The sequence below is a fragment of the Sus scrofa genome, chromosome 10 (assembly GCF_054392235.1).
Source record: "Sus scrofa isolate SSC_HxYL_T2T_F1_AM1 chromosome 10, Sscrofa_HxYL_maternal_Yorkshire_Landrace_v2.0, whole genome shotgun sequence".
NCBI lineage: Eukaryota > Metazoa > Chordata > Mammalia > Artiodactyla > Suidae > Sus > Sus scrofa.
In genome coordinates this window covers 95,538,224-95,561,385 of record NC_139392.1, presented here as the reverse complement: position 1 = coordinate 95,561,385, position 23,162 = coordinate 95,538,224, and the positions used below count along the sequence as shown (strand labels likewise).

General features: G+C 44.4%; 1 protein-coding gene and 1 pseudogene across 10 annotated transcripts in view; both read right to left on the bottom strand.

Moving 5' to 3' along the window:
* Positions 1-23,162, bottom strand: part of DIP2C (disco interacting protein 2 homolog C) — a 380,657-nt gene that overhangs the window by 277,735 nt on the left and 79,760 nt on the right. For 2 of the 10 annotated variants that reach the window (XM_084980633.1, XM_084980635.1), the window contains exon 1: positions 12,841-13,495. The exons of 4 other annotated variants lie outside the window; for them this stretch is intronic. The gene's annotated coding sequence lies outside the window, so the exon portion shown is untranslated. Of the gene's footprint in view, positions 1-12,840; positions 13,730-23,162 lie in introns of those variants that run through there. 4 more of the 10 variants (XM_084980629.1, XM_084980636.1, XM_084980631.1 and 1 more) reach the window with 4 other exon arrangements.
* On the bottom strand, positions 20,974-22,626 carry LOC146399632 (small ribosomal subunit protein mS27 pseudogene; annotated as a pseudogene).

Sequence of the window (23,162 nt, the reverse complement as noted above, 5' to 3'; positions counted from 1 at the left end):
ATACATACAATGTACATGCATAAACACATATATAATATACAGGCCACATATGTGCAGAGTGGTTATGGTATCTGTGCATACATACAAATGTGCACACATATGCACAATATTAATTCTCCTGATCCATGAACACACTTTATCTTCCCATTTATTTTGCCTTCCTGAGTTTCAAAGTCTTACATTTACCACTGCCAGTTCCTTCCCTTCCTTGGCTAAATTTACATGTGCAAGTATAATACACATGTACATGGTACAGACACACGTGTACAATGTATGCATGGTACCTATGGACATACAACACCCACATAGTATACAAACACACATGTGCCACACACACATGGTACATATGCATACCTACAAGGCACATACACCTAGGGGTACAAACACCAAGACTTTGACAGAGCCTTGTGGAACACTGCCCTTTAACACTCCACACAAGTGCTACCAGTTCCACACGAGTGATTTTTTTTCAAACCAGAAATCAGTGTTCTTAAAAGTGTTTTACTCAGTATGAGAGTCTCTAGTTCCATCCATGTTGCTGCAAATGGCATTATTTTGTTCTTTTTTATGGCTGAGTAGTATTCCATTGTGTATATGTACTACATCTTCCTAATCCAGGAGCTTGGGATAATAGATGCAGACTATTGCCTCTGGAATGGATTAGCAATGAGATCCTGCTGTGTGGCACTGGGAACTATGTCTAGTCACTTATAATGGAGCATGATAATGGGAGAAAATAGAATGTATACATGTATGTGTAACTGGGTCACCAGGCTGCACAGCAGAAAAAAAAAGGTATTGAGGAAATTAAAAAAATAAAAAATGTAAGTATTTTAATGAACACAGCTAGTGACAAAAACAAAATGAAAAATGCAAAGCTGCTTTCCCTGAGATGTCTCACTTGATGACACAGCTGTTTCCTAAAGCTATGCACAGAGGAGGCCCATTAGCAACAAAGCTTAAGTTTTCATTTAAAAAAAAAAAAAAAAAACAGAAAAGAAACCTATCCTCACCTTTGGCCTCTGAGACAAAGTCTTTTACTTAATAATGTTCCTGCAGAGATTCTCTGTGTAAGATTCTTAATTTTCTGGTGACCCAGATAAATGTTCCGGGAAGAGAGCAGCTGCAGCCTGTTAGGGTCAGCCTTCTGCAGGGTCGCACCGGAGTACAACCCAAAGCCAGCAGGGTCTCCACCTCAGAACATACCCACAACCCAGCCACCACACAAGGTAACCTCTCTGGTATAATATTTGCAGGATTCTATTTACATTTTCCTTTTTTAAAGCAAGCTGAAAAAACAAACAGCTCATGTGTTTATATTTTTGAAAAATTAAAACAACTTTCAAAATGAGAGACAACTGTTTGTCAACAGTCCACCGTAAGTTCAACATTCACTGACAATGTGGCTCCTGGAGAACAAAGGCACAAGTTTCTGAGATGCAAAATGAAGGACGTATACCTAGGGAAGATGCAATCAAACTGTTAAAAAATTCTTGAACACATACTTAAAGATTCTTTTCAAAGTTTTTTAAATTGCAAGACCTTGAACCTACAGGAAAAAATTGGAAATGAAAATGCCAGTATCTGGAAGATTTATACAAAATGATCTTAACATACCTTCAAGAAGGTTAAATAAAACTGTATTCTGTAAGTAATGGGCTCTGCTGTTCTTTCTTCATCTGAAGCTGATGGAATAACCAAGAAGGAAATAAACAGTAAGGATGTTACAGGATAAGAAGACTAAACCAGTGGCTGCATCTGTGGCATTGAGTTCTGGGTCAGTTTTATCCCCAGGTCCCACTGCACTGCAGGAACGATAAGAACCTGTCTTCAGAAGCCTTCAATTTCCCACCTACCTTATTTACTCCTCCTCAGTTTGGCTGCCTCATGTGCAGCCAGAGCCCAAACGTCTACTGCCATCTCACCGGCATTCAGTCGTTAAAGTGTCCACAGTTACACAAAACCTCAAGGGAAGAAGCCCAGACTTGACTCTCTACAGAGATGCACATGAGCGCAACAAACCCCAGCACACCACACCCTAAAGGATGCTCTCGGCCACCTGGTCAGAGGAAATTTGAGGGAGAGCTCCCTGTCTCGCTAATTCTCTCTGGACCTGATACAATTCAAAACAATGTAGAAAATTCTCCTACAGCACATTCCTACAAAAAGAAAACGAAACCTGGTGACTGTGGGGCGGAGGAAAAACTGATATTGGTGATTTCCATCAGGAAGAAGAATGTGCTTCCAAATCAAGTTTTCACCTGTCTGGCCACACCAAGCTGCCCTATCCTTGGGAACCACTGACCGGGCATCCATTTTACACTCTTTATTGTCTCATAAAAAGGAGCCCAACACTGCAATGACACAAAAGAACTATGAAAAAAGACGTTCTAGTGATCAAAAAGCAATCACTGTATATGTAAGTTCCTATGATTTAGTTGTAAAGCAATGAAGAAAGGTTTCCCTTTCAGGAAGAAAATCTCTGATGTGTACCATACCTCTCACCTTTCGGGGAAAGTATGACTTCTCTTTGTGAATAAAATAATATGTACATAAGACCATTTTGCCACATACAATAAAAGGCATTTCTGGCATGAGATCAGTCGCCGTATTTTCACGGACATTCCCGTCAGGAATTTTGGAGATTTGCTAAACTGTGAGGGACCACTTTTACCCTCCACAAAAGTAACATACACAGAAACACACGATCATACTGCCTGCAAAAGAGCAATCAGCCATTCACATGCCCCAAGCAGAGGTGAGTACAGGTGTGTTAAATGTGCACCACAGAGAGTCGGGCCAAGACGGCAGGGAAGGACCCTAAGCTCGCGAGCACACCAACATCGCAGTCTTCTGCAGAACCACCATCACTGAAAAAGACTGACACCCACCAGGAAAGATCTTCTAAACTAAAGACATAAAGAAGGAACTACAACAAGACTGGTAGGAAGAGCAGACTCACAATACAATCAAATTCCATACCCCAAGGTGGGCAATCACACCTGGGAGAATAATTGCATTACAGAGGCTCTCCGATAGGAGTGAGAGTTCTGAGCTCCAGCCTGGGGGTCCAGCACCAGGAAGAGGAGCCCCCTGAGCATTTAGCTGTGAAGGCCAGTAGGGCTTGACTGCAGGATATTCACAGAACTGGGGGAAATTGACACTTCACTCTTAAAGATGACACCTCACATACACTGGGACAAAGGGCAGAGCCCTGATTTGATAGGAACCGAGCCAGACCTACCCGCTGGTCTTGGCGTGGCTCCTGGGAAGGCAGGGGGCAGCAGTGGCTCAACCTAGGGACGCACTAGTGGCAGATATATTAGGGCACACTCCTCTATGTGAGCCCTCCTGGAGGCTGACAGCTTGATACCAGGAACTGACCCCACCTAACAGCCTATAGGATCCAGTACTGGGACACCCTAGGCCAAAAAACAAACTGGGTGGGGACACTGCCCTACCCATCAGCAAGCAGGCTGCCTAAAGACCTGAGCCCACATTCTCCTCTAGACCTGCCCCTAAACACAGCCCTGCCCACCAGAGAGCCAACACCCAGCTCCACCCACCAGGAGGCAGGCACCTGCCCCTCCCACCAGAAAGTCTGCAAAAGCTTCTAAACCAGCCTCACTCACCAGGGGGCAGACACTAGAAGCAAGAAAACTATAGTCCTGCAGCCTACAGACCAAGGCCACAAATGTAGGTCCGACACTACCCTGAGACTAGCTGACCCCAGCCCTCGAGTGACAAGAAAGGAGTGCACTGCTGGGAAGCCCAAGAAGATTCCAACAGAGGCTTCTCCATGGTTGTGAGACATAACCAACCCACCACGTCCATAAAAATAGAAACTGAAATATAGACAAAATGAGGTGACACAGCAAGGTTTTAGACAAAGAAACAAAACTAAACCCCAGTACAGAGTAATGACCATAAGGATGATCAATGAACTCCGGAGGACAACGGATGCACAGGGCAAGAAATCAGACATTTTTAACAAAAAATTAGAAAATATAAACAACAGAAATAAAGGAAATAGAGACTAAAAAAGTAGAAGAGATCAATCAAACTAAAAGCTGGTTCTTTGAAAAGATAAAGAAAAGTGATAAACCTTTAGTCAGATTCATCAAGAAAAAAAGGGAGGGCCCCCAAATCAATAAAGTCAGACGTGAAAAAGGAGAAGTTACAGAAATACAAAGGATCATAAGAAATTATCACGAGCAACTACATGGCAACAAAATGGACCACCTATTAGGAAAATGGACAAATTCTTAGGTACAATCTTCCAAGGCTGAGTCAGGAAGAATGAGAAAATATGAACAGACCAATTACCAGTGCTGAAACTGAATCAGTAATTTTAATACTCTCAGCAAACAAAAAAGTCCAGGACCAGATGACTTGACAGGTGAATGCTACCAAACATTCAGAGAAAAAAGTTAATACCTATCCTCCTGAAACGATTCTAAAAAACTAAAAAGGAAGGAATACTTCCAAACTCATTCTATGAAGCCACCGTCACCCTGATACCAAAACCAAGCATAACTCAAGAAGAGAAAATTATTGGCCAATATCACTGATGAACACAGACTCAAAAATCCTGAACAAAATACCAGCAAATCAAATTCTAAAATATATGAAAAGATCATACACCATGATCAAGTAGGATTTATGCCAGGGATGAAAACATTTTTTAATACCCATAAATCAATCAATACATCACATTAACAAACTGAAGAATAAAAACATGATCATTTCAATAGATGTATAAGAAAGCTTTTGATAAAACTGGACATTGTTTTATGATAAAAACTCTGCAGAAAATGGGCATAGAGGGAAGATAACTCAACATAATAAATATATACAACAAATTCACAGCTAACATCATACCTAAAGGTACTAAGCTGAGAGCATAGCCTCTAACATCTGGAACAAGACAAGGATGCCCACTCTCACCACTTCTTTTCAACATGGTTTTGGAAGTCCTAGCCACAGTAATCAGAGAAGAAAAACAAAAGAAATCCAAATTGGAAAAGAAAAAGTACTGTCACTGTTTGTGGTCTTCAATGACGAACAGTGACATGACGCTGTACATAAAAAATCCTAAAGACGCTACCAGAAAACTAGAGCTCATCAAAGAATTCACTACAATTGCTGGATACAAAATTAATATACAGAAATCTGTTGCATTTTTTACACTAATAACAAAATGTCAGAAAGAGAAATTAAGAGAACAGTCCCATTTACCACTGCATCAAAAAGAATAAAATACCTAGGAACAAACCTACCCAAAGAGGCAAAAGATCCTGTACTATGAAAACTGTAAGGCAGTGATGAAAGAAATTGAAGACAACACAGATGGAAAAATATACTGTGTTCTTGGGTACAAAGAATCAATATTATTAAAATGAACATACGACCCACAGCAACAGATTCAATGCAATCCCTATTAAATTACCAATGACATTTTTCACAGAACTAAGAAAAAAAATTTTTTTTGTATGGAAACACAAAAGAGACCCCCAAATATCCAAAACAATCTTTTTTTTTTTTTTTTTTGCTTTTTAGGGCCGCACCCGCAGTATATGGAGGTTCCCAGGCTAGGAGTCTAATAGGAGCTGCAGCCGCCAGCCTACGCCAGAGCCACAGCAACGTGGGATCCCAGCTGCATCTGCGACCTACACCACAGCTCACAGCAATACCGGATCCTTCACCCACTGAGCAAGGCCAAGGATCAAACCCAAAACCTCATGGTTCCTAATCAGATTCGTTTCCACTGCGCCACGATGGGAACTCCGCCAAAACAATCTTGAGGAAGAAGAACAGAGCTGGAGGAATCATGCCCCCAACATGAGACTATACTACAAAGACGCAATAATCAAAATAGCATATGGGCACAAAAACAGACATATAGATCAATGGAACAGGACATAAAGACCAGAAATAAATCCGTGCACTTATGATCAATTAATCTACAACCCAAAAAAAGCAAGAATATGCAGTGGAGAAAAGACAGTCTCTTCAATAAGAGTGCTGCAAAAACTAGACACTGCATGTAAAAGAATGAAATTAGTACATGCTCTAACACCATATACAAAAATAAACTCAAAATGGATTAAAGACCTAAATGTAAGACTGGATACTATAAAATTCCTAGAGGAAAACAAAGGCAGAATGCTCTTTGACATAATTTGTAGCAATATTTTCAGGATCCATCTCCTAGAGTAAGGAAAGTTAAAAACAAAAATAAACAAATGAGATCTAATTAAACAGCAAAGGAAGCCATAAAAATAAAGCAAAAAGACAACCTACTGAATGAGAGAAAAATATCTGCAAATAATGCTACCCACAAGGGGTTAACTCCCAAAAAACACAAACAGCTCATATAGCTTAATACCAAAAAAAAAAAAAAACCACCTCTATCAAAAAATGGGCAGACCTAAATCTAAATAGATGTTTCTCCAAAGAAGACATACAGATGGACAACAGGCACACAAAAAGATGCTCAATCACTAAGTATTAGAGAAATACAAATCAAAACTACGGTATCACCTCACACCAGTGAGAATGGCCATCATCAAAAAGTCTAGAAATAATAAATGCTGAAGAGTGAATAGAGAAAAAGGAACCCTCCTACACTGTTTGTGAGAATGTAAATTGGTACAACCGCCGTGGAAAACAGTAAGGAGGGTTCTCAAAAAACTAAAAATCGAGTTACCATATGACCGAGCAATCCTACTCCTGGGCATCTATCTGGATAAAACTCTGACCTGAAAAGATGTATGTACCCCAATGTTCACTATTCACAATGTAGCACTATTCACAATAGCCAAGACATGGAGGCAAGCTAAACGCCCATCAAGAGAGGAATGAATAAAGAAGATGTGGTGTACATATATATATACACAATGGAGTACTACTCAGTCATAAAAAAGAACGAAATAACGCTGTCTGCAGCAACAAGAATGGACCCAAGAGATTATCATACTAAGTGAAATAAATCAAAAAGAGAAAGACAAATACCATATTATATCGTTTATACATGGAATCTGAAATATCACACAAATGAACTTATTCACAAAAGGTAAAAAAAGACTTACATAGAAAATAAACTTATGGTTACCAAAGGGGAAAGAGTGTGAGGGATGGATAAATTAGGAATTTGGGACTAGCAGATACAAACTACTATACATAAAAAGATAAACAACAAAGTCCTACAGTATAGTACAGGGAACTATATTCACTATCCTGTAATAAGCCATAATGAAAACAAATACGAAAACAGAAACTGGTTTTGTATATATATATATAAATGAATCACTTTGCTGTACACCAAAAACTAACACAACATTGTAAATCAACTACAACTTCAATGTTAAAAACAGTTATTAAAAAAAAAAAAGTGCACCACAAACACACTATTTGCTTCTGAAAAGCCAGATATGTGCAAAACACACACTTCCACCAGAACCTTTCACTTTTTTAAAAGTTGTTTTACACATCCAGCTTCCCCCATGACACAAGGAGCAACACAGGATTTGTAAGGAACTTATGGGATGAGACAATGAGGAAAAACACGGCACCATGTTGCCTGGGGAGGAATTCAGTATTGGTACAAGAGCCCCAAAAATCTGCATACTTTCCAGGTGTAATTATAGTCTTGCTGTTTTCAAATAAATCATCTGCAATACTGGAAAAAAACATACTTGATACAAGTTGTCAGTATAGGCAAAACACTCACTGCAGTACTGAGAACTACTGACAGCAGAGAAGTTGGGGAGAGCCTGTGGATAAATTTTCATGGTGGAAAGAGGACTATGCCAAGAAACCAAGTCTATTACTCTCAGACAAAAAACAATATTAATTTTTTTTAACTTCGGAGGAATAAGGGAACCCAGCAGGAAATGGTTGCCCCTCATGAGTCAATGACAAGAGCTAGACTCAGCCAGTCCACTTGGTTGGGCGCCAGTAGGAAACTAGTGGGAAGGTCTTGTCCCGTTGCTTCTCAGAGGTGTCCCAAACACAGTAAATAGGAGGAGAGACAAGAAGGAGCTGGGGAGGTGAGATGACCCCCCAGAGCTCAGCATCCACTGACCAGGCCACTGGACATGAGCTGCTGCTGGGCAGTGAGAAGCCACCTCAGGGGAACCTGTCCAAGGGACCATCATGAGGGGTGGCTGGGCAACTCTGACTGCTCTCTGCATCACCTGCCACATCCTTGGAACCCGTTTCTCCAAAGGACACAAACAAGTCTTGTGCCGGGTCTTTAGGTCCTCAGTAACTGCTTCAATGACCTGATTCAGGATATTTTCAGACTCAAGTACACACCAAACCATCAAGAAGCCGGGACTGCAGAAGTGGGGTGAATATGAAATAGCTGAGGAAGAAAGCTGGCAACTGGCTACACAGACACCAAGGCACCAGGTACCAGTCAAAAGGCCACCAGGGTTAGCACGTGCATGTCACAGAAAGTCATCAGTCTTGGCATTAAACAAGCAACTTAACTACTGCTTCCGTCCTTAACTTTAAAGCATATTGCAATTATCAGTAATCTTCAATACTTTTTCCTTGGACTCTATATCAGGTAATCTGAAAAATCAAAAACTTTTTCAGAAATATTTTGCCAAATCTGCTTTCAGATATTTTAAGTTATGAGATTAATGAAAAACTGACCTATAAAACAGTCAAGTTCATACTGAAATGAATCACAAAGGAAGTTTTAAAATGAAAAACAGAAATGAAAAAATATCTTCTAAAGGATATCAGCCAGAAGAGCTATTACTTAAACTAGGACTGATTTCACACGCTTAATAATGAATTGCACAGAATAATCTGATATTAACTTAAGACCAGGAGCTGAGAAGTTCCCGCTGTGGCCATGAGGATACGGATTTGATCCCTGGCCCTCGCTCAATGGGTTAAGGACCCGGCATTGCTATGAGCTGTGGTGTGGGTCACAGATGCAGCTCGGATCCTGTGTTGCTGTGGCTGTGGTGTAGGCCAGCAGCCACAGCTCCCATTCGACCCCTAGCCTGGGAACTTCCATATGCCATGGGTGCAGCCCTAAAAAAAATTAAAAGGAAAAAAGAAAAAGATAACATGACAGCATACATATTTCTGGAGATCTTCTGAATTCTCTAACAAGTGTGCCAGTACTCAGAAAAGCAGAAGGAATAATTTATAAGAATAAATTTAATGAAGTGGTATGTTGATGTGAAAACAGAATGGTAACAATTAGATTACTACTTTTAACATTTCCTAGGAGTTCAAATAAACTTTTTCCACTGGCTTTGTACCACTTTAAACAAAAAAATAAGGTTACGACCATAGCACAAGAAGAAAAGTTGATGTAGCTCAAATCAGATTTCACAAAGGGATCCTACAGGTTAGAGTTCCTTCATTATATTTACTCTAATTTTTTAAAAATAATAGTTACACCAACTGTTCTTTGGCAGTTTTGCTGATAGAGACCCAACCTGAACAAGAATTTATCGGTGTGGAAACAAGCCTGTGGTGAGGGCAGGAACCCTGAGCACATAGAGGGTTTATTATAAAGAAATATTTCACCTAAGCTTATCTTGCACTGTGTAATAAAGAGCTTCCCGACAGACTGTTCCCTCTATCTCCACAAAGAACAGGAAGCAGAATTCCTAGTTTTCTATGAAAAGGCACGAGCAAGAAAGGAAACAAAAATAACAAAGTCCATCAGACTAGATGTTAACATTTACATTTAGACTAAGGCACTCTGAGCCGGGGCAGCCTGGCTTTGCACAGACTGAGCTAGTGCTAGCTGTGTGGTGAGAGCACCCACCACTGTACCAGTTGTGTGCCACAACTTAGGAGGAAGCAGCCTAAGCACCAGCACACTTCACATTCACAAATTCACCTGCTTTGTACCCTGCACAAACTGAGCTTCCTCTGCGAGGAAGAGCTGCTGTCACCGTCTCTTCCCTTAGCAGGCAGTATAAGCACACCAGGCTCACCAGGGTCAGGAAAGAGACACTGCAGCTAAATGGTGGTAAATGCATTTCTCTAAAACTACTCTGGCCCATTTTCCAGTGGAAAACACTGGAATTTGCCTTGAGGACTAGGGTCAGGTCCTCACTTCAGACTAGCACAGGGGCTCCCTCATCTCAGCCATGGTCGCACAAGGACCCTCACTCTCGCAGCCAGGACTCCCTGGACTGACCCACGTGAATTGACTGGCTGGCCTCTCCAGGAGAAAAAAAAGGGCCACTTCCTTCCCCTTCCCAGCCTTTAAAAGCCACCCTCTCCTCAGCAGCTGCCAGCCCAGTTAGAGGCAGCAAGGAGGGGGGGCTGGGGACCTGTTCCTGCCCACCTCCCAGCTGCTACTGCAGCCTAAGAGGTGGTTCCCATCCCTTCCTCCTCCTCCTTCCTGGTCTATGGACACCTGCCATGAGAACAACCCAGTGTGTTGGGCTGAACAGTGCCGCGTGGAACAGTGACACAGAGACACATGCACTTCCGAGAAAGCCACCACCCTAAACTAAGCTCTGCTTCATAATCCTAAAACCCACTCTCTGGGCAGCTCCCATTTCCTTAATCCAGGAATAACCACAAGTCATTCAGACTCCAACACAACCAAAAAAGGGAGTCTGGACACCTGCACAGATTGAACAAAATTTAACTGCAAGTTCTTATCTATGATTAAACAAAATCATTTCTCAGACATATACCTGTTTTAATGAGTTAGATTTTAGGCTGAAAACACACACACACAACCCCCGTGGGGAAAACAAAGTAAAGTCTGTGTTACTTCTTTTTCCTTAGGGACAGAGCGACTTGGTGGTTTCATTACCCACATTACCCGCAGAAGAGCCTCCGGACCCTGTGTTCCTATCTCCTCCTCACCAAGTGTAAGCAGCAGATGAGATCTTAAAGGATGCTCTGTTCTGCCTTTTCATTATATTCTATTACAGAGTGAAAAAAACAGTTTAAAGTCCTAATGCTATTTTTACCAACTGACTTCTAATACTGGCCTAATTCAGGAAAAGGTACATGGCAGTGCTTTCTTCACTAAGAGGCCCTAATCAATTTGAAATAGAATTAACACAACATGAACAAAGATTTGTTTCACCTGACTTTAAAGGATCGTAAAGGGAAACTTTAAAAGTCCTCCTGGAGGAGTCCTCATTGTGGCACAGCAGGTTAAGGATCCAGCGTTGCTGCAGTTCCGGCTTAGATTTAATCAGCTTAATCAGTTTAATATGGGAACTTCCATATTATGGTGCATCCAATAATAATAATAATAGGTCTCCCTACAAATGTCTTGCTTGACTATAACCTAGTTAAAATAAGCACAAAAATAAAAAAGAGGATGACCATCCCCTGGAAGTAGAAAAGCTACAGAACAATGTTCTTTATTCTCCATCTGGCATAAACTGGTGTCTCCACAGGCACAGAGTATCTGCTGAAACGCTTTGAGCACTTTACCATGTGTCAGAGACACTGCTGTCTAAACCAAAACCTGAAACACACAGACCTAAGGGCCCAGTGACTCTGAATGTGACTCGGTGATGCTGGACCAAACAAGACCTGCAAACCTGGGACTGAGCCCTCAAATATTCAACAGTGGTGTCAACTCCTCCTCAACAACGTTACAGTTTTAAGGTGGTGCTAAAGACAGGAGCACGCTTCAAAGATTTGGGAGAAGACGACTTGTTTGCAGTTCTTGGCTCTGTGCAAATCTTTCACTCTCCTCCACCCAGACCACTCCCGTCTAACAGCGAAAGGGCACTGGATGCCCCTGATGATGATTACTGGGGACAAAGCAAAACACCCACAACACTTAGTACCAGGTGAGAATGAAGTTTCATCCACTTAATGTTTTCTATACTTAAAGCAACTTTTTAAATTCCATTAAGATTAGTGTGCAGCCTCCTATCTGTGTCTCCGGATCTAGTCTCAAGCTCTGTAGGCTCCAGGGCCAGGACCAGAAATGGTCCTTGGCTTATTTCCCCTGAATCTGATCATGATGGACCAGGTCTAGAGAGCCTGCTAGAGAGCTGCCGCCCCCACAATCTGAGAATGCAGTCTGGAGACAATTCAGTGGCAAGCATCCTGGACGCCTTAGAACCACAGGACAGGCACACTGGGCACTAAACGCAGGGGAAGAGGCAGGCAGCGGAATGAAAGGCTGACTCATCTGCAATCCCTCCTGGCACAGCTTCTTAACGAAAAGGAAGCAGAAAGGGCATTAAACCTCCCTCCCCTGCAAGGGCACTGGGCTCCTTTTCTGCTCCGGAGTCACACATACCTTATGTTCACTAGCATGACAGTTACCAATGGCTGATTGTTTCACTACCTGGACAATGTACTTGCAGAATTCACTTTAAATCCTCGGAATGGGGACTACATCTAGCTATCTCCCTTAAAACGCCTCCTCTCTCACTGGGAACAGAAAAATCAATTGAGAGAGAGATCAAAGGCCATAAAATACAGCCCGCAATTTAAACATTAAAATTTAATAAAGTACTGCAAGTTGAAGCTGGATGAAGCTGCGTTGCCAAACCTGCAGAAGCCACGCAGCCTCTGGTGGGAGGGAGGGCTGCGAGGTTCAAAAGGCTATTTCTGCGACCACCAGGGCAAGTAACGAACGGCTCCAAGTCCTTCCCCCAAAGCTGCTGGCTCATTTCTGCGTTCGAGTCCTCCAAGAGAAGCAGGGAGGCCCGAGGACCTCATGCAGGCCGCTCCACGCCCCCACACCCCCTCCCCACAGGACCCCCCCAGGACCCCCCCCCCCACACATACACGCCTTCACCCTCCCCCCACCCCACCCCCACACGTGCGCGCGCGCAGGAACCCCAACAGCCTGGTCGGTCCACACACCCGGGAAAGCCGAAGCGCAGGCGGCAAGCAGGGCAGGCGCTCACCAAGGACGACCGTCAGACGACGCCAACCGTTCGCTGGGCTCCCTCAGCCGGCGGGCAGCCACCCGAGCCCACGGCGCGAGGCGCCCTCTGCGCGGGCCGGAGACCTGCCAGTGGGTCTCCTCGGGGCCCACTGGATCTGCGGCCCTCAGGAGGCCGAGTCCCAGGGCCGTGGGGCTGGGAACCGAACGCCGCCGAGGGAAGGCGGTCCGGGCTGAGGGCTGAGGCTCGTGCAGACGCCGACCGCTCTGAGGAAAAGGGCAGGCACAGGCCTTGTTTCACCTGCAGGGAGGCCTGAAGGCTCGCCACCTTCCTCCGAGGGCGGTTAGAGGCCTACTGTCTCTCTAAGGACTGCCTTTCACACGCAGAGAAATCCACTGGGCCAGCTCACCCAGCGGGGAGCAGACACAGACTGATGGTCAGGGCCCCTGAGCCCCAGGGCTCATGCTCCCTAATACAGGGAGCAGCTGAGGGCAGAGGGCATGCTGGGAGAGTGGGAGGAACACGTGGGCCCCAGGGCGCATGCTCCCTAATACAGGGAGCAGCTGAGGGCAGAGGGCATGCTGGGAGAGTGGGAGGAACACGTGGGCCCCAGGGCGCATGCTCCCTAATACAGGGAGCAGCTGAGGGCAGAGGGCATGCTGGGAGAGTGGGAGGAACACGTGGGCCCCAGGGCGCATGCTCCCTAATACAGGGAGCAGCTGAGGGCAGAGGGCATGCTGGGAGAGTGGGAGGAACACGTGGGCCCCAGGGCGCATGCTCCCTAATACAGGGAGCAGCTGAGGGCAGAGGGCATGCTGGGAGAGTGGGAGGAACACGTGGGCCCCAGGGCGCATGCTCCCTAATACAGGGAGCAGCTGAGGGCAGAGGGCATGCTGGGAGAGTGGAACACGTGGGCCCCAGGGCGCATGCTCCAGCAATAGAGGGAGCAGCTGAGGGCAGAGGGCATGCTGGGAGAGTGGGAGGAACACGTGGGCCCCAGGGCGCATGCTCCACAATATAGCGAACAGATGGAGGCAGAAGGTGTGCTGCTCACGTGGAAGGTGCACCTGAGAGGCAGGTGGTTAGGTAGGAGATTCTACGGGCATTCGGGTCTATGGGGTCCAGCTCATGCAGTATAGTTGCTGCAGAGTAAATGTGTCTCTCCCAATTTATATATTGCATCCTAACCTCTCAGGTATTAGATTAGGTGGATGGGCCTTTGTGAGGTGATTGAGGGTGCAGCCCCACGACAGGATTAGCGCCCTTATAAAAGAGACCCCAGGAGTTCCCGTTGTGGCGCAGTGGTTAACGAATCCGACTAGGAACCATGAGGTTGCGGGTTCGGTCCCTGCCCTTGCTCAGTGGGTTAACGATCCGGCGTTGCCATGAGCTGTGGTGTAGGTCGCAGACGTGGCTCGGATCCTGCGTTGCTGTGGCTCTGGCGTAGGCTGGTGGCTACAGCTCCGATTCGACCCCTAGCCTGGGAACCTCCATATGCTGCGGGAGCGGCTCAAGAAATAGCTAAAAAAAAAAAAAAAAAAAAAAAAAAAGAGACCCCATAGAGCTCCCTCTGTTTAAGGGCACAGAAGATGCCCACTATGAACCAGGAAGTGGGTCCCCAGCACACACAGATCTGCGGATGCTTTGATCTTGGACTTCCAGCCTCCTGAACCGAAGAAATCAATGCCTGTTGTTTAAGCCCACAGTCTGTGGTGGTCTGTTATAGCAGCTCAAACAGAAGAAAATAGCCTGAGAAGGGGGGCATGGGGTGGAGTGGGGAGGAATCTTCTGCTTCAGACAATAATGGAACTTGGGACAAGATGGACAAAACCATCTTAGAAATTTCCAATCTAAATGCAGATGGAACTAACTAGCACATATACAGAAAATGGCAGGTCACATGTCACCTTAGAAGTGGACATAAAACCTGCTGTATAGCACAGAGAACTCTACTCAATATTCTGTGATCATCTATGTGGGAAAAGAAACTGAAAGAGAACGAATGTGTGTACATGTGTAACTGAATCACTCTGTTTTATAGCAGAAATTATCACAACCTTGTCAAGCAACTATACTTCAATAAAACTTTTTTAATTTAAAAAGAAATGGACATAAATTATGTACAGCAAATAGCATTCAGGTATCTCTAAGGTACTTTTATTTTTAATAATCCTTGAGTGAATAATTCTATAAAACGAAGAATCACCGCCTTCCTAGCTCCATAACCCAGGGCTTCAGGGGAGACGATGTACAGCCTAAAACTCTGACCATTTGCTGAACTGGAGCCAGTGGAAAGCTTGGATGCTCAAAGACTGGCTGAACTCAGTGCTTCTAGACCAGCAACACCCTAACTTCCCTCTAGGCTCACAATGCCTCTCAAGGTAAAACTGGAAGAAGGCCATGCACAAGTGAGGAATAACTAAAATAATACTAACTGCAAGACCTAGAGATGATAAAACTTAGTCTACATCTAAAGGCACTAATCATACAAGAATGTTGAGGGAGGGAGTTCTTTATTCATTTTGCATTAAACATTCCTAAAGGCCATATAAAAGGGAAAAGCAGTTTGTTCAACCAGGAAACAAAGCTCTTTAAGAAACTCAGAAGGCCTCAAAGAGATAAAGCCCTCAAAACTGAGAAAGGTAATGAAATACAAAACAAAATACAGATATCATGATAGAAATGGCCCTACCACTAGAGAAAGGGCAGCGTTAGTAACACATCTACAAGAGTAAAATAGGTCTGAGATCCAGCCCAGCATCCTATACCTACGTGAGGTCTTTCTTCAATAACTGCCAATTCTTTTCTAAGTTTCTACCTAATTAATTCTCAAAATGTCTCTGGGAGAGAAAAGAATTTTATTACGCCTCTTTTAACAGGTAAAGAAAACGAAGGCACATTAGGTAGATTTCCACAAAGGGTGAGAGCAAGGTAGGGTACTAACTGTATTGCTACAACTCTCAATTTTCTTCCAAATTTATCTAAACCAGCATGAGATTAGAGTGCAAGAATGCATGAGACCCTTGAAACCAAAATTGGAAGCAGTGAGTTGTGTCCACGAAGGCGACTTCTCCTCCCATACCTGCACGGCCAGAGCTCTGACAGGCCTTCTTGGAGGCTGCCCCCAGGACCAGCTCTCCAGTGACCCACTTGTGCCCACTCCCCCAGCCACTGGAAGAACCAAACAGCACTGAAGGAGGCTCAAGATGGGCCAAGGTCCACAGTGAACGATGCTCTGTAAACTTCCAAAACCTAGATGATCTCAGTTGGTCATTACGCTTGTACTGAACCAGCCATGCTGTACACTCCCATCTGCAGCTCATCCACTTGTGTGGCTCTAAAACATATTTTTGAAACTAGAAACCCCCCCCAAAAAAACCCTGTTCCTATTTATATAATATTTAATAAGAAATTTTTATAGGTAAAATTTCTGCTGTGAAACACATTTTTCAGAAACCCTATGAAATACAAAATGCACACAATCCACAGATGACCTGTATTTACCTTGGTTCCACACTCCAGCCACACCAGTTCCAGGGAACGGTGGGTCTCAAAAGTAATAAGGTCTCATCCATTAATGGTAAGCCTTGGGCCCACTTTGCAAACCATAAAACATAAAACCTTGAATCAGGACAAATCCATACCACCCAGGGGTTGGGGCACAGTGAAGAGGAGAAATTCTAAAGCCAGACTGCCTAGGTCCCGGCTAACTTGAGACAAGTGCCCTTAAACGCTCTCAAATCTAGTTTCCTCGTCAGTACAATGTGGATGATAACAGTACCTCCCTCCTGGAGTTGTGGGGGGACAGAGTGCTGTCCACATGGAACTCGATGGGGAAGGAATGCACAGTAAGAGTGCTGGCTGTCAAGATCAGGCATTCCACATCAAGGGTTTGCCGAAAAACAAAAAGACTTACCCTTCCCTAAAAATCACTGATTTTAACTACCTTTGAAGTATTAAACAATAAATACCATTGAGTGTCATGTGCAAAAGATTTGCTCTGTGACTCTCCAACTTCTCAGGAAAACCCCTCCCATAAAATTTCCACAGGACACCTCCAGCCTCCAACCCCAGCTATGCAGGACGGTGATGCGTCAAGGGTTAGGACTGCATCTCCAGGATGTAAATACAGACATTATGTCAGGGAAATCAGCGCCGCTCAGACTTCAGTGGGCATGCAGGTCACCAATGAGCCTGTCAGTGAAGATTCTGTCTTCATGGGGCAAGCAGGACGTGAGGGGCTGCATTTCCAACAAGCTCACCTGATGCTGATTTGGGGTGAGGATGGGGGCTTGAACGAAGGGATCAGGGGAACTAAAACTAAATTCGGGGTTGGGAAAAACAGCTGCCTGAGCTCAGGCTCCCCAACACTCTTCTCAAAGAAATCTATGGCATGACCCCCTCAGAGAGGATCCTAGGTACAGACCCCCAGCAGGCAGAATGGGGACCCCCAGGAGGCAAACAGCACACAAGTTTCCTGACCCCCACACCTGGCCACTGCCAGGGAGGAAGCCAAGGCACTGAGGAGCTTACGCAGACAGGTGTGTCTGTTCATACCCTCCAGCTGCTGGTGTAAAGAGACAGGCACCTACCAGTCCATCCAGAGCTGCAGGCTCACACCCAGTCAAGGCTGAGGCTGCTGCTCACATCTGTGACATGAGCCCCTTCCAGCTACAAAGCTGGATTTACATACACGCCAGAGCTCCAGGCCAGCTGCATCCCTTTAAACTGCCCCAATCTAGAGCCCCACCAATATTTACAGCTGGTCTTTCAATTCACCACATTAAAACATAAAAATAAAACTCAATGCAAAGTTACATTAAGGAAGCCTATTTTTTCAAAAAGTAATTTAGGGTAACTTTTCCTAAAACTATTGCTATTCTTGATTAGAATGATATTTTAAATTTTTGTTGTAAAAATCAGCTTTTATCATGCTGTCCTCCCAATCTACTAAGACTCCATTAAAAAAAAATAACTATGAATCCCAATTCCATTTTATGTCAAATTAGACATACAGATGTTTCCTGAACACTATAAAACACTAAAACAAGAAACTGAAAACAAATAAATGGAAAAACATCTTATGTTCATGAATCAGAAGAAGTAATATTATTAAAATGTCCATACTATCCAAAGTCATCTATTCAATGCAATACCTATTAAAATTCCAATGCATTTTTCACAGAAATTGAAAAAGTGATCACATAAAACCACAAAAGACCCCAAAGAACCAGAGTAATCCTGAGAAGGAAGAACAAAGCTGGAGGCATCCCATTTCCTAATTTGAAGCCATATTACAAAGCTATAATAAACAAAACTGTATGGAATTGGCATTAAAAACAGACACCTGGATCAATGGAACAGAACTGGCAGCCCAGAAATGAACCCATGCATATACAGTCTACCAACATTTGACAAGGACACTCCATGGGGAAAGGACAGTCTCTTCAACAACTGGTACTGGGAACGAAGGATAACCACACAGAGAGTAATGAGATTGGACCCCCATCTTACACCATCCATAGAAAGCAACTCAAATGGATTAAAGACTTAAATATAAGACCTGAAACTATATAAAACTTTTAGGAGAAAACACAGGGGAAAAGTTCCTTGATGTTGATCTTGGCAACAAATTATTGGATAAGGCACTAAGAGCACAAGCAACAGAAGCACCAAAAAAAAAAAAAAAATAGTCTGTATCAAACAAAAAGCTTTCTCCACTGCAAAAGAAACAATCAGCAAAATGAAAAGTGGAGAGAAAGAAAATAAACCATGGAGAGAGAGAAAATATTTGAAAACTATCTATCTGATAAGGAGCTAATATACAAATTATGTAAGAAACACAAGTCAACAGCAAAAAAACAATCCAATTAAAAGCTGGGCGAGGGACTTGAACAGACACTCTCAAAAAAGACATATGTGGCCAATAGATACATGAAAAGGTGCTCAATATGACTATAATCATGAGAGAAATGCAAATTAAAGCCACAATGAAATATCACCTCACACCTGTTAGAATGCCTGTCATCAAAAATATAGAGATACATACAAAAGTGTTGGTAAGGATGTGGAGAAAAGAGGCGCTCCATGCACTGCCGGGGGGATGTAAACCAGGGCGACCACTATGGAAAAGAGTATGGAAATTCCTCAAAAGATTAAAAACAGAACCACCATGTGACCCAACAATTCCGCTTGGTTCTTATCTGAAGAAAATGAAATCACTTTCTCTAAGAGACATCTGCAACCCCACGTTCACGACTGCAGTGTTTACAACGGCCAAGACGTGGGAATAACCTAAACGTTCGCTGACAGCCGAAGATGTGGTATGTACACAAGGCTAGTCACAGCAAAGAAGGAAACCTCATCTTTTGCAACAAACATGGATGGACCTTGAAAGCATTACCCCAAGAGAAGGAAGCCAACAGAGGAAGGCAAATACTGTATATTCTCGCTGACTTGTGAAGTCTAGAAAAGCAGCATTCTTGTGGACAAAACAGAAGGCATGGTAATACATCAGAATTATGATGTAAAAATGGAATCCGATGTATTTTTTAAATGTTCTAAAAATTTCACTACTGTTAAGATGTTAATTACTCAGTATCATCAGTGGAATAGAAATTCATACTTTTCTATGGCCAGAGAATCAAGCTGATATTGCATTTATTACAAAGTCGAGAAACATACAGTTTGAGCAAAAAATAAAAAAGCAAATCTCATAGAAATAGAGTAGAATGATGATCAGCAGAAGCAACCACTGATCTGTTCTCTATTCCTATGGTTTTGTCTTTTCCAGAACATCATGCGGATGGCGTTTTACAGGATGCAATGATCTGGAACTGGCTGCTTTCTTCAGCGCAACACCCTGGAGGGTCAGCCAGGTTGCTGTGTGCATCAAAAATGTGTTTGTTCTCACTGCTGAAGAGGAGTCCATGGTATGGAAGCACCAGTTTGTCTATTCACCTGTTCTGAGGAACTGTGACTAGAGTTGCTGTAAACATTCAAGTTCAGGTTTTTGTTGACCATCAGCTTTCGCTTTCTAGGTTAGGTATCCCGGAGCAGGTCTGTTACCAAGCTTAGGTTTAGTTTTGTAAGACGCCCCCAAGCTGTTTTCCAGAGTGGCTGCACCATTCCAAAGCAACCAGTGAAAGCACAAGAACTCCAGGCTCCCACCCTCAGCAGCACTTGTGCTGCTAATTTCTTTTATGTTAGCCATTGTAATAGGGCATCTCTTCTTGGCTGTAGCTTACCTTTTGGTAGGACTAGTCACACTATTTCATGTGCTTATTTGCGATCCTTTACAATGAAGTATCTATTCGGGTCTTCTGTCCACTTAAGTCGTTTGTTTCTTACTGCTGAATTTGGGGAATCCTTTATATATTCTAGATACAAGCCCGTTGAAGAATATGTGATTTGTAAACATTTTCTCCCAGTGTGTAGTTTGTCTCTGCGTTTTCCTTAACAGTATCTTTTTTTTTTTTTTTTTTTTTTGATGATCCCAGAACATTTATTTCCACAGGTTCTTGATAAAAGAGCGCAACGCTGCGTAGAAATAGACCACTACACCTAAGGGCAACATCACAGAGCAAGCGCTGCCCCGACCCTTCCACAGGGAAACGTCGGGGGGGAGTCTGCGCCTCCAGACGGTTTTACAATCACGCGTCTCTCCTACGCACTGCAAGCCCCACCCCATCCCTCATTTTCTCCAACTTCTAACTGGAACTTGTGTTGACAAGTTGTATGTGTGTACGTGTGGATACACGGAAGGCTCCTTGACCTGCCTGAGGAGGAGCTGAGGCAACGCTTTGTACAAAAGTGGCCCCAACACGATGGGAAAGCCAGGCCAAGGAGGCCTCAGGGCCAGGGCAAGGTCTCTCCTCAGAAGCGCTTGCATTCTCCAAATGCCACCGGGGCCCCCCTGAAATTCAAAAGCCAGCAGGCCTTATGTTTGCTCCTGTACCGAACTCCCCCCAGGTCAGGTCAGGAAGCGGGGCAAGAGGGCGTGTGGGCACCCCCAGGCTGCTCGGGCCGAGAGCCTGTGCAGAAGAGGAGACTGAGGGGACGAGATTGAAGCGGGTCTGGGCTGTGGACAGAAACCATTCCAAAGTTTGTGCTTGAGACCTGATTCTTCAGCCACGGCATCACCGTTGCTGGGGATTAGGGACTTTCAAAGTTCAAAATTGATTCCTGTCCCCCAGGAACTCCACCAGAAGCCTTGAGAGCCCTTCCTTAGCGTATTCAGCTGGTGGCTTCAGACTGACTACCGGCCACTTCCCATGGGTCCACAGTCTTCTTGGCATCTGGGTGGGTGGCCACAGTGGCTGGACAGGTGGGACAGCATGGCCTGTACACCACAGGTGCTCCGCTTTAAGAAAAGAAGGTGGATGGAGGCAGTAGGTCTGCGGAGGGCCTGGGGTCCCTGAGGGGCCTGGTGAGGCAGATTTGCCTTGGCTGCTCTCTGAGCCTTGTAATCCTGCCTCGCCCTCGCCCTCTGCTCTTGTTCCCTCTGGATCAAACGCACTCACTCCCGTGCCACTGCTGCAGCCTCTGCTCATAGACGGTGGTGTCCTCCGCTCCACAGCCGCGCCTTGGCGAGCTGGGTGCCCAGGGTCCGCAGGCTTTCTGACTCCACTTTGCCCAGAGCCTGCAGCTTAGAATGTAAAGCCTCAAATCGTTCCAGGTACTGAGGAAGCTTGGACTGTGCAGTTCCCTCCACATCCCACTGCTCTACCCGTTCTCCTGACCTCTGGCTTTCCTCACCTTCCTGGGGCTCTTCCTCTGAAGTCCCCTGGGCTGGAGCAGTCACAGCCTTCAGCACTCTGTCCGGCACACCGAGCGCGTCTCTACACAGCGGTCCGTCTTCTGGGGAGGAGGCCACCTTCTCCATCACTTGAAGGGCTCTGTGGAGGTAGCCTGGTTGCCAGAGCAGCGGCACGTTGCGGAACACAGCCCTCAGCCCTTGCTGCAGTTCCACCTTCCCAAGAAGTGCACAGCCACACAGCTGGGAACTCAGCCCCACTGAGTTCCTTTGCTTTAGGCCTGGGAGTAACAGGGACGCACCAAAGTTCCTCTCTCTTCCCAACTCAAGTCTGTCTTCTCTGCAAGGCAGCAGTACAAAACACAGAGGGAGAGGAGCTGGGTGGAAGGGACTTCAAAAGCTGCTTGCATCATGATCTCAAAAACCACGGATAAAGCATCTTTGTAATTTTCTTTCTTTATGAAATGATCCATCAGTAAATTAAATGTATCGTTATCCGGGAAAATGCCATATTGGACCTTATTTTTAAGGGTGTATAAGGCTTTGTCCTGTGCACCATGTTTTAGACACTACCTAGCCCACGTGCGGACAGTCCATCTCTCAAGTACCAGCGGTTGGGGCTGTGTCGAAATTTGTGGCCTGTATGTACCTTCTGGAGATGCGATGTGGTCCACACACCGTGACGTTGCTCTCGTGTGCTTCATCCACTAAGGACGCTAGATCCGCGAGGTGGCAATGTCCTTTTCCTCTTGCCCCCGTTTACGGCTGTCCACGTGCACTGCAGAAAGCAGGCTCTTCTGCCTGCCAGGGAGAGTCGAGGCGGCGACACCAACACTGTCTTTCTCGGGGCAGAAGTTGTTCATGTTTACGAACTCCACTCATGCTTTCCTCTCATGAACCATAGCAGCATGTCTAACTCCTTGCCTGACTTCAGGGCAAAAAGAGTCTCTCCTGTGTTTAATTCTACAAGTTTCAGAGTTTTACACTTAGAACTATGACTCATATAAAGTTGACTTTTGTAGAAGGTGTTGTTCATATTTTTGCTTACGGATGCTCGATGCTTCTAGCGCCATCTGTTGAAAAGACGACCCATTTCCCATGGGATGCTTCTGCACCTTGCCAAAATCAATGGCCTCATTTATGTGGTGCTGTTTATGGACTCTGTTCTGTCTACTGATCAGTGCTGTATCCTAAGTATACTATAATTTACTACCTGCTTTAGCAAATATAGCTTTGTGAAAAAATTTTGTCTAGAAGCAGAAACAAACTAGTAATGCTCCATTCGATGTTCTTCTTCTTGGAAGGAAGGTATGAGGCAGCACAGCCCTGAAAGAGATCAGTGCTTTTATGACTCCCAAGGAAATACACGTTAAACCTGACTACATGGAGGGGAAAGCAATTCATTTCAAAATAGTTTCCTAAGTTTATCAACACGGCACCAACTTCCCCATAAAAATCCCAGCAATTTAACAACAGAACAATATGCATAAAACTTTACAGAAAATAGCTTGATTAAAGTTATAACATGAATATAACTACCCTCA